Source organism: Schistocerca serialis, chromosome 1, assembly GCF_023864345.2.
Source record: "Schistocerca serialis cubense isolate TAMUIC-IGC-003099 chromosome 1, iqSchSeri2.2, whole genome shotgun sequence".
In the NCBI taxonomy this organism is placed as follows: domain Eukaryota; kingdom Metazoa; phylum Arthropoda; class Insecta; order Orthoptera; family Acrididae; genus Schistocerca; species Schistocerca serialis.
In genome coordinates this window covers 390368153-390380724 of record NC_064638.1, presented here as the reverse complement: position 1 = coordinate 390380724, position 12572 = coordinate 390368153, and the positions used below count along the sequence as shown (strand labels likewise).

Below are 12572 nucleotides of genomic sequence, written 5' to 3'. Positions count from 1 at the left end.
GCTCCCAATGCAGGTTACCCCAGCTTCAGTATACTGCTCCCGTTTTGTCGAACTTCGTTCGAAGTTCATTAATATGATCTTCATTTATACAGATGGCTCTAAGACCAATGATGGTGTCGGGTGTTCTTTTATTGTCGGGGCATACAGTTTCAAATACCGGCTCCATGTCGGCTGTTCGGTCTTCACAGCTGAGCTGTTTTCCCTCTACCAGGCTGTTCTTTACATCTGCCGCCACCGACATTCTGCTTATGTCATCTGCTCCGATTCCCTGAGTGCCATCCAGAGCCTCAGTGATCCGTATCCGGTCCACCCTTTCGTGCACCGGATCCAACGCTCTCTTCAGCAGCTGGCGGATGACGGTTCTCTGGTTACCTCTATGTGGGTTTCTGGCCATGTCGGTAACCCTGGGAATGAAGCTGCAGATGCCGTGGCCAAGGCTGCGGTCCTCCAGCCTCGGACAGCTTCTTGTTGTGTCCCTTCATCAGATTGTAGCAGGGTTATTTGTCAGTGCATTTTATCGCTGTGGCATGCTGATTGGGCTACACTTACGGACAACAAGCTTCAGGCCTTGAAACCTCTTCCCATGGCTTGGACGACCTCTTCACGCCCTTCTCGGTGGGAGGAGGTCATTTTGGCCCGGTTACGAATTGGACACTGCCAGTTCAGCCATCGCCATCTGTTGACGGCTGCGCCGACGCCGTTCTGCCCATGTGGGCAATTGCTGGCGGTATGCCACATTTTAATGTCCTCTCCGAATTTTAATACACTGCGCATTATCCACTTGACAAACCTGTCTAAGCTGTTTTTTAATCCTATGCCTGTTAATATGTCTTTTATAGTGTTGTCCCTTTTAGTTGCTGTTTTAATCTTGTGCATCGCGGTGCATTCCTAACTTAGTCTGGGCGCTAATGACCATTGTAGTTGTGCGCCCTAAAACCACAAAAAAAAAAAAATAAATAAATAAATAAATAAATAAATCAATAACTCGTCCCATGTTTGAGAACAGCATTTGCAGTGAGACTGCCTTTTGGCTGGCACAAATGTGTTAGAGGATAGTCAACAAATAACTTTAAATTAAACCTGTTGATTATCTTTTATATCTGTCAAGCTAAAAAGATTACTAATTCCATGTAACAACTGAATCAAATACACAAACAAGTTCTCTGCTAAGCCAACAGAAAAATCTGTGGTAAAAATTGCTAGTTTCTTAAAACTTTTTGAGATTAATTATAGTTATTAGCAAATTTAGAAATAGAGTTAGTTCATGATGATTGTAGTTAATACAATGAAGCACCAAAGAAATTGATACAGGAATGCGTATTCAAATACTGAGGTATGTAAACAGGCAGAATACGGCACTGTAGTCGGCAACACCTATATAAAGCAAGTGTCTGGTGCAGTTGTTAGATCAGTTACTACCACTACAATTGGTGCATGAGCAATGGGACACAGCATTTCCGAGATAGCGATGAAGTGGGGATTTTCCGGTACGACCATTTCATGAGTGGGCCTTGAATATCAGGAATCCAGTAAAACATCAAATCTCCAACATTTCTGTAGCTGGAAAAAGATCCTGCAAAAATGGGACCAACAATGACTGAAGAGAATGGTTCAATGTGACAGAAGTGCAACCCTTCTGCAAATTGCTGCAGATTTCAATACTGAGCCATCAACAAGTATCAGTGTGCGAACCTTTCAATGTAACATCATTGATATGGGCTTTCAGAGCTGAAGGCCCACTTGTGTACCCTTGATAACTGCATGACACAAAGCTTTATGCCTCGCCTTGGTCTGTCAGCACTGACAATGCACTGTTGACGATTGCAAACATTTTGCCTGGTCGGATGAGACTAGTTTCAGTTTGTATCGAGCATCCTGTCTGATCATCTGCATCCATTCACGTCCCTTGTGCATTCCAATAGACAAGGGAAATTCCAGCAGGACAATATGACACCCCACACATCGAGAATTGCTACAGAGTGGCTCCAGGTATACTCCTGAGTTTAAACACTTCCACTGGCCCCGAAACTCCTGAGGCATGTACATCATTGAGCAGATCTGGGATGCCTTGCAGTGTGCTGTTCAGAAGAGATTTTCACCACTTGTGGATTTATGGGCAGCCCTGCAGGATTTATGGTGTCAATTTCCTCCAGAACTGCTTCAGACATTAGTCAAGTCCATGCAATATCATGTTGGGGCACTTCTACATGCTCGCAGGGCCCTACACAATATTAGACAGGTGTACCAGTTTCTTCGTTTCTTCAGTGTATATACTCCTCTATAAGAGAAAACTAGACATCACACAATATGTTAGTTATGATATCTGCCACAGTAACTATATAAAAAATGTTGGTTTTTGTGCAAAGTAGATTATGCACAGGACAATGATAACTTCTGAAAATTCCCCAAAATGTACATTTATTTGCATTGATATACAGTGAAATTCAGAGTGGCAGTAACTGTGAATCACAAATGCTGATATGATGTTAATGTTTTAAATTTCATAGTATTTGACAATACAAATTGATATTGTACAATTAATGGAAGCTTATGGAGAAATGACACAAACAGTAAAACATGGAAATCTAGACTTTCAAATTGGCACATGAATTTTGTACGCTTGATCTCACACAAAGGAAAATTCTGGATTCAGCTTATACATATAAATAAACAGGTGAATTGTATGGATTTTTCACTTGACTGTGTCTGTGCCAATTTCTACATTTGCGTGCCAAAGGAGGACACTGCAGCATGTGCTTATCTCAGTCAAAATTGCGAAAATGTACACCATCAACAAAGCATGCTTCTGCCTGTTGCAGCTAACGATACAAACCAAACGATTGCAGTAAGTTATACTTAATAATTCAACAAATGTAAACAGCAGAGATTCTTCTGACTGGGGAGATTCTGTAAGGCTTTATCTTAGGTCCAATGTTGCTTCTCATATTCTTAAATGACTTTCTCTCTAATATAAGTGTGGTGTCAACGCCAGACACCACACTTGCTAGGTGGTAGCCTTTAAATTGGCCGCGGTCCGCTAGTATACGTCGGACCTGCGTGTCGCCACTGTCAGTGATTGCAGACCGAGCGCCGCCACACAGCAGGTCTAGAGCGACGTCCTAGCACTCGCCCCAGTGTACAGCCGACTTTGTTAGCGATGCTACACTGACAAATACGCTCTCATTTGCCGAGACGATAGTTAGCATAGCCTTCAGCTACGTCATTTGCTACGACCTAGCAAGGCGCCATTACCAGTTTATATTGAGACTGTTATTAATGTACAGTCAAGAGAGATGTTCACCAATTGTGGATTAAAGTTAAGTATTCTACCAGTTACCTCCTGTTTTGCTAGTCTTATTTCTCTGACCTGTTCCAGACCTCACGCCAGCCTGCGTGAGCTTAAACGCGTGCCCTTCGGCTTCCTCCAAACCCCGTGAATTGGCTCCTGCCAAATCACAACACATGGCGATGAGGATGGGATCCAAATTGGTGTGACCACTCCGGCTGCGCCAATGCCGCATGTGTTGTGATTTGGCAGGAGCCAATTCACGGGGTTTGGAGGAAGCCGAAAGGCACGCATTTAAGCTCATGCAGGCTGGCGTGAGGTCTGGAACAGGTCAGAGAAATAAGATTAGCAAAACAGGAGGTAACTGGTAGAATACTTAACTTTAATCCACAATTGGTGAACATCTCTCTTGACTGTACATTAATAACAATCTCAATATAAACTGGTAATGGCGCCTTGCTAGGTCGTAGCAAATGACGTAGCTGAAGGCTATGTTAACTATCGTCTCAGCAAATGAGAGCGTATTTGTCAGTGTAGCATCGCTAGCAAAGTCGGCTGTACACTGGTGGGAGTGCTAGGACATTTCTGTAGACCTGCCGTGTGGCGGCGCTCGGTCTGCAATCACTGACAGTGGCGACACGCAGGTCCGACGTATACTAGCGGACCGCGGCCAATTTAAAGGCTACCACCTAGCAAGTGTGGTGTCTGGCATTGACACCACAATAAGGGTACTATTTTTTTTTCAACCTCCATTTGGTCATGAAATGGAAACCACAGTGAAAATAAAAAAATGTTTTGTTTTCAACATTTAGCTACACCTTCCTGCTACTTCCCTATATAGTCGCCACTCCAACTTAGACTATTGTCATGGCATTGGGCCTATTTTTCAATACCCTTGTCAAAGAAGCCAGGTGACAGTGCTTTCCACCACTTCCTTACTCTGGTTTGCAGTTTTTTATCTGTGCTAAAGTGCTGTTCCTCATAGCCAGCTGTTCATGTGGGCAAAGGATGAATATCCAGGCTGTATGGTGGGCGATCAAACACTTCCCACTAAAAACACTGCAGGAGTATCCTTATTGCAGCTGCAGTGAGATTCTGCAAAATTTTACAACTCTTTGCTGTCACACATGACAGTTATGTATGTGGATTGCATGATATCGGTCAGAAACCCTCAGCGAATGACAGCATGCAATTAACACCTGGCACGAGTCACTATTGTTCTAGGCATCTTTATTTCCTCACACTGCATTTGGAAACGAAAAATGTGATGCAACATAATTGACGGGCATACTAGAGTCACTGTCAACACATCAAGGCAAAGCTTCATCAGATTTCTTATGTGCTTTTTTAATTTAGTGACCAGAGTTTGAAAAAAATAAAAAAACCCTTGTACAACAAGCATAATGTTCTTTTTGTAGGTGATATTAGTTTTGTAACAATTCCAAACATACAACAAGAGAAGATGTGATAAATAATATTCTTAAAAGTACAGGATTTGTCAAAAAGAATTATCTGATTTAAAAAAAAAATCATAACTGTTATGTTGTTTGAGATATGTGCATGAGCAACGTACTGTTGGAAAGAGCAAACTCTTGAAATTTACATGGTTCCTGCTAGGTAGCAGCAGTGTGCACCCACTTCAGTTACAGTAAAATAGGTGTCTGGACAACAGAAAGCATGTTATGTTCTATGTTTTGCACAGTGTGGGTCAGTGATAACTGTTCAGCATGCCTTTCATACTAGGTATGGTGTGAACTCCTACAGCACAGAGCATTAGATGATGGCATGAACAATTCTGAGACACAGGTTGTTTGTGTAAAGGCAAATTGTTGGGCCATCTGCCAGTGTGTGACACAGAAGAGGCATCTGCCATAGTTTCACGAGGAGTCCACAGAAATCTGTTCACTGTGAGTCTTACATTGACGTTTACGCATGAAACCATACAAAATTCAGCTACTGCAAGCTCTTCATGAAGGTGACAGACAATGTGTGGAGTTCTGTAATTTCATTCTTGGCAAGATGTAGGATGACAATTTTCTTCTACACTTAGTATTTTGTGATGAGGCAACATCCCATTTAAATGGAAAGCTGAACCATCATAATGTGAGAATGTGGGATACGGAACAACCACATGAAGCTGTAGAATATGAGAGGGACTCTCCAAAATTTAATGCATTTTGTGCAGGGTCATGGGAAAAGGCGTATGTCCATTTTTCTTTGCCGAGAACACTGTTACATGAAGCACATATCTCAATATACTTTAGAACTTTCTTTTCCCACAGTTGGATACTGATTTGAACAGTTTCATGGGGCATTGCCTCACTGGCGTCTGGAAGTGTAGGAATTTTTAAATCAAAGGATTACTGAACGATGGGTCGGTCACTCTGGACCAAATGATTCAACCTTACATTACTAGTCTCCAAGGTCACTGGACCTGACTGTATGTGATTATTTCTTTTGCGGGTTTACAGAAGACTTTGTTTATGTGCCTCCATTACCAACAACAGTGAATGAACTGAGACATAGCATAACAGCAGCAGTGGGAGCTGTAACTCAAGACATGCTTGCTGCAATCTGGGAACAATTTGAATACAACATTGGTGTATTCCATGCATCTCAAGGAGGGATAGTGAACACCATGAAAAGGTATGAAAAAACTTTTTGAGTTTCCCACTGATCAAAAAATAAAATTCATTGTATGTGTTTATTAGTTTCAGAAATGTAGATGTGCCTAATCGGATGATGCTTTTTGATACACCCTGTACTACTGAGTGCTTTTCTGCAAATGGTCTTTCAGTTTCAAAAGACACAACATATTCCATTCTGCACACCTAGAGGTATGACTCCAGCAATACTCTTGGGAGGAAATAATAACTAGGATAGGAACTCCAAAATTTTTAGGTGTTCATATTGATGAAAATTTAAACTGGAACTCCTAAAATGACTTAGTTCAAACACATTTTTATTCTGAATCATTGCAGATCTTGGGGTGTGAGAAATCAGTAAGTTATATGCTGTGTATTTTCATTCAATTACATCATATGTAATAATTGTTTGGGGTAACTCATCTTTAAGAAAGAAAGTGTTCGTTGTTCAAAAATTTACTGTAATAAAAATATGTAGTGCTCACTCTGGTCATCTTGTAGACATTTGTTTAAAGAGTCAAGCATTCTGACTACTGCCTCACGCTCTCTATTTTGTTCCCTGATGAAGCACATTGTAAATAATACACTGCTGTTCACAAGGAACAATGATGTACATAATTACAATAAGAGAAGAAAAAATGACATTTGTTAGTGCACATTAAGGTTATGTTGCTCAGTGGTGCAACCAAAAGTTTGGGTCACTTAACCCACCTGACAAAGAGCAATGTTAAATTTGAAAATAAACTGAGAAAATTTCACCTTGATTACTCCTTTTATTCCATAGAATTATTATTATTTTTGTAATATATAGTAAATGGTGGCTAGCAATTACTAACTGACAACTGTATGAAAGAAACAAACAAAGAACACATTTGTAATTTGTCACCATGTAAACATATTTACATACTAATGTGTAATGTGAATATAAAATGTTTGTATTCCACATCGTTCCAATTATTCATACAAATGGTCCATAGACGATGAAACTAAGTAAGTAATTGGGTATGCATTGTACAGGCAGATATGAGTTGCCAAATACCCAAACTTCGATTCACACCAGCTGAAACTGTGGAGCGAAGACAATATTACTTGTGAAACAGCACAGCAACACATGTCCCTCGGGTTGTAATTGTGCTGCACCTCCACAGCTCATCACTGTGTTTAGTTAACCATTATTTAATTCTCCCTGCAACTCAAACAATAGGACAAAATAGTTGTTACATTTTGCTGATTTGTGATAAAGATCAGTACTTGCCACCACAGACTTATTTCTTCAGTCTGAATAGCATGAGACCAGTATTCTATCAATACAAACAGTGAAATGATGGAAAATTTATTTCTCACTTTAGTGTAATTATTTTTAAATTAGTCCCCTCTCTTCCCTCATCTCTCTTATATTCCTTAAAATTGTACTTTGTACATTTAAGGTATATTGTGGCAAAGACAAAAAAAGTCTCTACTGTCATCTGGCTTCTTTTCACACTAATAATATTGTTTTCGTTTGGCTTAAAACAGAGTGATAATTTCATCTTTTATTTCTGCTTTCAACTCTTTCTTTTTGTTGTGATATGCTGCGAGTGACCAACAAAATAAATTAAGTACTAACCATTCTTAGAAGAGCTTGTTTACTAATGCTGTTAAGCATAGTCTTCTCCTCATCTTCCCACCCAGAAAAGAGAGACTAATTTGTGTCTATGCTTTGGACTGTGAAGTGCATGGCACAAGCTACTTGTCATTGTACTGTGTATGAGGACTTCATCCCATTTAATTTGTAAATGAAGCAGGGAAAAAAATCACTGCAGAAATACCTCTATGCACACTGTAATTAGTCTAACATTGTCTTGACAGCTCATACAGAAGTGATATATAGAGGATTGTAGTACATTCCTCAATTCTGTACTTCAAAAATTGGTACGTAGTCTTTCAGCTGGCATCTGTGAAAGGGAATAAATTTCCATGACACTGTCCTGTGGATGAAACAAACCTGCGACTAATTGTGCTGCCATACTTTGCGTACATTCAGTACCTTCTGTTAATCCTGTTTGTTATGACTCCCACACACTTGACAAATATTCTAGGCTGCTCTGTGTGAGTGTTCCATAATCTAACTCTATTGTAAACTGATTACATTTTCCCAGTATCCCAACAACAAACCAAAGTTTGCTACCTAGTTTATCTACTGCATCACTGTATCTTTCCTGCTGAAATTCCATGCAAGTTAAAACATAAACACACACACACACACACACACACACACACACACACACACACACACACACACGCACACACGTTAAGCATGCAAAAATATTTTTTAAGATTTTATCACCAATTTTGAAAATTGATTATCATAGTTTGATAACATTAGAATATTTGTCTGGCTTTATCTGTTGCTTGTATTTATTCATCATGGTCCCAGGAACAGCATAGAAATATATGAAATTGATAAATCTAGGCTCTCATTTCTTGTGTTGTAAATGAAAATACAGTTTTGAAAAATATCTTCTATTTATTACCTTTGGCAAAGTTGCAGAAAAGGTTCAGCCAGATAACAAAATATTGCTCTTGACAAATTTCATATTTTCAGTTCTGACTTTTTTTTTACTACTGTTGTTATGTTACATATCTTTAGCTTTAACTGTACACTATGAGCTCCCTCTCATAGATACTTCATGTAGACAAGCACCCCATTTGTGTTGGAGTCAAAACAAAGAAAATATGTAGAATGTGAAGTTTAGCAGTAAAATTGGCTGACAAAATGTAGCTCTTTTTTAATACAATTCTATTATCTTACAACAAATAATTTTCAGTTGATAATTTTCATTTCTTTTACCACATGTTTATTGACTTTGATTTTATGGATATTGTTTTGACAAACACCATAGATGTAATAACCAGCAACTTTCTTCTACATTTTGAATTTTGTTATACTTCCAGTTAAATGATTTGACATTAAATAAAGATTTTACCATTTCTATCCATTAACAGATAAGGAAAGTAATAATATTTCTCACTTACTCCGTGCTACAGATGTTTATTTATCCTCTTAAAATGTTTATTTTTTTATGATTTAAATAGGGTAATTTCATTTAAATTAAAGTTAAATTGAAATACATGTCTCAGTTGTTGAGTATAGATCACATGTCAACTGTTCATGAAACTTTTGTGTTGACTTTCACAATGTCAGTACTTTTTGGTGTTCTACCTGATCCAATTTATTATCCATTTCTTTAGTGAATAATGCAATTCATTATATTTCAATACACTGTGACTGCACCTATGTCATAATTCCATTTCATATCCCTACCAACTGTTAAAGCCAGCTATTTTGCTCAATTGACTGATTCCACTTGTGAATCATTGATAATGTTGTTGCACAGTACTACATTTTTCACATTTGTGAAGTGCACAGAAATTGTTATTCAACATTTAAAGGAAAATACCTATCATTGCACCACCTTGAAATCTTATTAAGATCAGAGTGAATTCTTGTGCAGCTTTTTACAGACTACATCTTTACAGACAACTTCATCATATGCAAGAAATCCCTTGTGAAACATGGATCTTGCCGAGCTGGAGTGGCTTGTGTGCCTCAGTGATACAGATAGCCATAATGTAAGTACAGTCACAATAGAAGGGGTATATGTGGAGAGGCCAAACAAACCTGTGGTTCCGGAAGTGGGGCAGCAGTCTTATTGATAGTTGCAGTGGCAACTGTTTGAATGAAACTACAAGGCAGATTAAGACTGTGTTACAGAATGGGACTTGAACCCAAGACCTTTGCCCAAGTTTGAGTTTTGGTCCAGCACATAGTTTAAATGCGCCAGGAAGTTTCACATCAATGTGCACTCCACTGCAGAGTGAAAATTCATTCTGGAAACTGTCTGGATGACAGATTGATCTGGCCTTGAAGTATTAGCCAACATGGCCTTGCTATGTTGATATCTTGAACAATTTCATATGTAATTGCCTTTTCTATGAAAAAAAAATGTATACTGGCGTTCCAGGAGGTGTGTTGCAGTCAGGGCATTATTAGTTTCTTTCTTTCCTGCTTGTTTTGGCAGTAAATCGTCTTGTGTACTCCACGCATCTCTTGGAAACCTGTGTTGGATATGTGTCATGAGATTTGACCACAATAAAGATGAGATTAAGAAATGTAAAACAGAACTAAATTGTAATCACAGCAGCAGTGGCTGTAGCAAGGATATTAGTGATGAGAAATTGTAGCAGACAGAAACTTACCTGACTATGAATGTCTTCAGCAAGTTACCACTCAGGTATTTTTCCCTCCAATCCAAAATCATTGAATTTTTCTTCTTAAACTTCTCAAATTTTATGCTCACTAAACAAATATTACATATTTGTAGCAGAATTACAGCAAACAGGAAAAATCTAACGGGAATATGCATGAAGCTCATGACAACTGAGCTCACATTGGGTCAGTCAGTCATGACAACAACTTTGCTACAGTTTCTTTCAAAGCAATTCTAGAAACAGACAGCAGATGGGAGCTTCTATCAAGGGAAAGGTAGTTAGATGTCCATACATTGTTCTTATATGAAATGTGTCATGTTTTTGAGTGACTGGTGGCTTGTGCATCTAGCAAACCACAAAGTGAGCTTTACTTGGGCATAGTCTTCAGAATACAGCATTGTGGCCCTAGTTATGCTGGGGCTTGGTCACCAAAGTGAAAGAAGATTGAATATGTGGAAGAGGCCTAGAGTCTTTAGAAGTTTTCATATAGGTTATATATTAGTAAGATTGAGATTTCAAAATAAGATTTTATACTCCAAAACATTTCCAAGGTCATATTTGGATTCAGACCATAATTTATTGGTTACGTACTAAATACTAAAACTGAAGAATTTCCAGGAAGATAGGAAATTAGGGAGATGTGACTTGGATATATTGAAAGAAACAGAGATTGTTGACAGTTTCAAAGGGATCATTAGGCATTGATTGACTGAAACAGATTAGTTGAGTAAAATATAAAAAATGAATAGGTAGCTTTGAGAGATGAAATAGTGAAGGCAGCAGAGGACAAACAGGGAGAAGACAAGGCCCAGTAGAAAGCCTTGGATAAAACACAAATTATGTAATTTAATTGGTGGGAGGAGGAAAAATAAAAATACAGCAACTGAAGCAGGCAAAATATGAATGTGTAGAAAATGAGATTGGCATAAACTGCAAAATACCTCAGCAAGAGTGACTAGAGAACAAATGCAAGGCTATTGGAGCATGCTGACTAGTTAAAAGATAGGTAGATGTCATCACTAGGAAAATTAGAGACTGTTGAAGGATAGGAAGCAGCTGTTTGAATATCAAGAGCTAACCTGAAAGCCAAAAGATGAAAGGTGGAAGGAATATATAGAAGGGGAATACAAGGGAAATAAATGTGACAACATTGTATAAGGGAAAGAGGAAGTAAATAAAGATGAGATGAGAGCTATGAATCTGTGAGAAGAATTTCACAGTGCATTGGAAGACTTTAAGTTGAAACTAGGCTCATGAAGTAGACAACTTTCCCTCTGAATTATTGAGATCCTTGACAGAGCCAGCCATGACAAAAACATACCATCTGGTGTGCAGTATTTGAGAGACAGGTAAAACATCCTCAGACTTTTCAGAAGAATATAATAATTCCAATTCTAAAACTGGAAGGTGTTGATATATGCGATACTGCCAAACTATCAGTTTCATAAGTGATGGGTACAAAGTATTGACAAATTATTTAGAGAAGACTGTAAAAATTGGTAGAAGTCTACCTTGTGGAACATCAGTTTTGGTTCTATAGGAATACACAGGCAGTACTGACTCCACAGCTTACCCTAGAAGACAGGCTGAAGAAAGTCAAACCTGTGTTTATATCATCTGTAAATTTAGAGAAAGCTTTTGCCAATGTTGAACTTCGAGGTTTGACAGTGAGTTTGTAATTCAATGAGAGACTGCAAATGACTTAGAAGATCAGTTGAGGTTATAAGATGCACATCAACAAAACTGAAACAGGGTCAATAGAATGTAGTTGAATTAAAGCAGACAGTTTTGAGGGAGTTAGATTAAGAAATGAGACTCCAAAAGTAGTGGCTGAATTTCACTATTTAAACAAAAAAGTAACTGGATATAGCTGAATTACAGGGAATATAAAAATGCAGGCTGGCAGTAGCAAGAAAAGCATTTTTGAAAAAGAAAAAATTATTTGCGTTTATGAAAACTGCCCATCTTGTTTTTCTCAATGTATGTGAAGGTTAATTTCAGGAACGACTGTACTGATTTGATATGGTTTTCATTAATAGACTAACTGATTTATGAAGAAGGAATAATTTACTAGCACTATGTCGTACTAGTTGTCCGGCAGTAGATGCATACACATGTGAAAGTGGGGCAGGTTGCCAGCTGAATATAAATTTTAGTGTGTCTGTAGTATAGCTTTATGTAGAAGTGAAATATGGACAATAGAATTTTCAGAGTATAAGCATTTGAAATGTGGTGCTATAGAAGGAAACTGAAGGTTACATGGATAGACTGAATAACTAATGAGGTGGTATTGAATTAAATTGGGGAGAAAAGAGATTCACGGCAGAACTTGACTATAGAAGGGATAAGGTCATAGGACAATCCTCAGCTATCAGGAAATCATCTGTTTG

At 38.4% G+C, this 12572-nt stretch overlaps 1 protein-coding gene across 4 annotated transcripts in view; it reads left to right on the top strand.

Moving 5' to 3' along the window:
• The window catches only part of LOC126471372 (solute carrier family 25 member 45-like), a 101387-nt gene that overhangs the window by 18566 nt on the left and 70249 nt on the right, over positions 1–12572 (top strand). Inside the window, exon 1 of one of the 4 annotated variants that reach the window (XM_050099510.1) lies at positions 5657–5932. The exons of the other annotated variants lie outside the window; for them this stretch is intronic. The gene's annotated coding sequence lies outside the window, so the exon portion shown is untranslated. Of the gene's footprint in view, positions 1–5656; positions 5933–12572 lie in introns of those variants that run through there. 4 annotated transcript variants of the gene reach the window in all.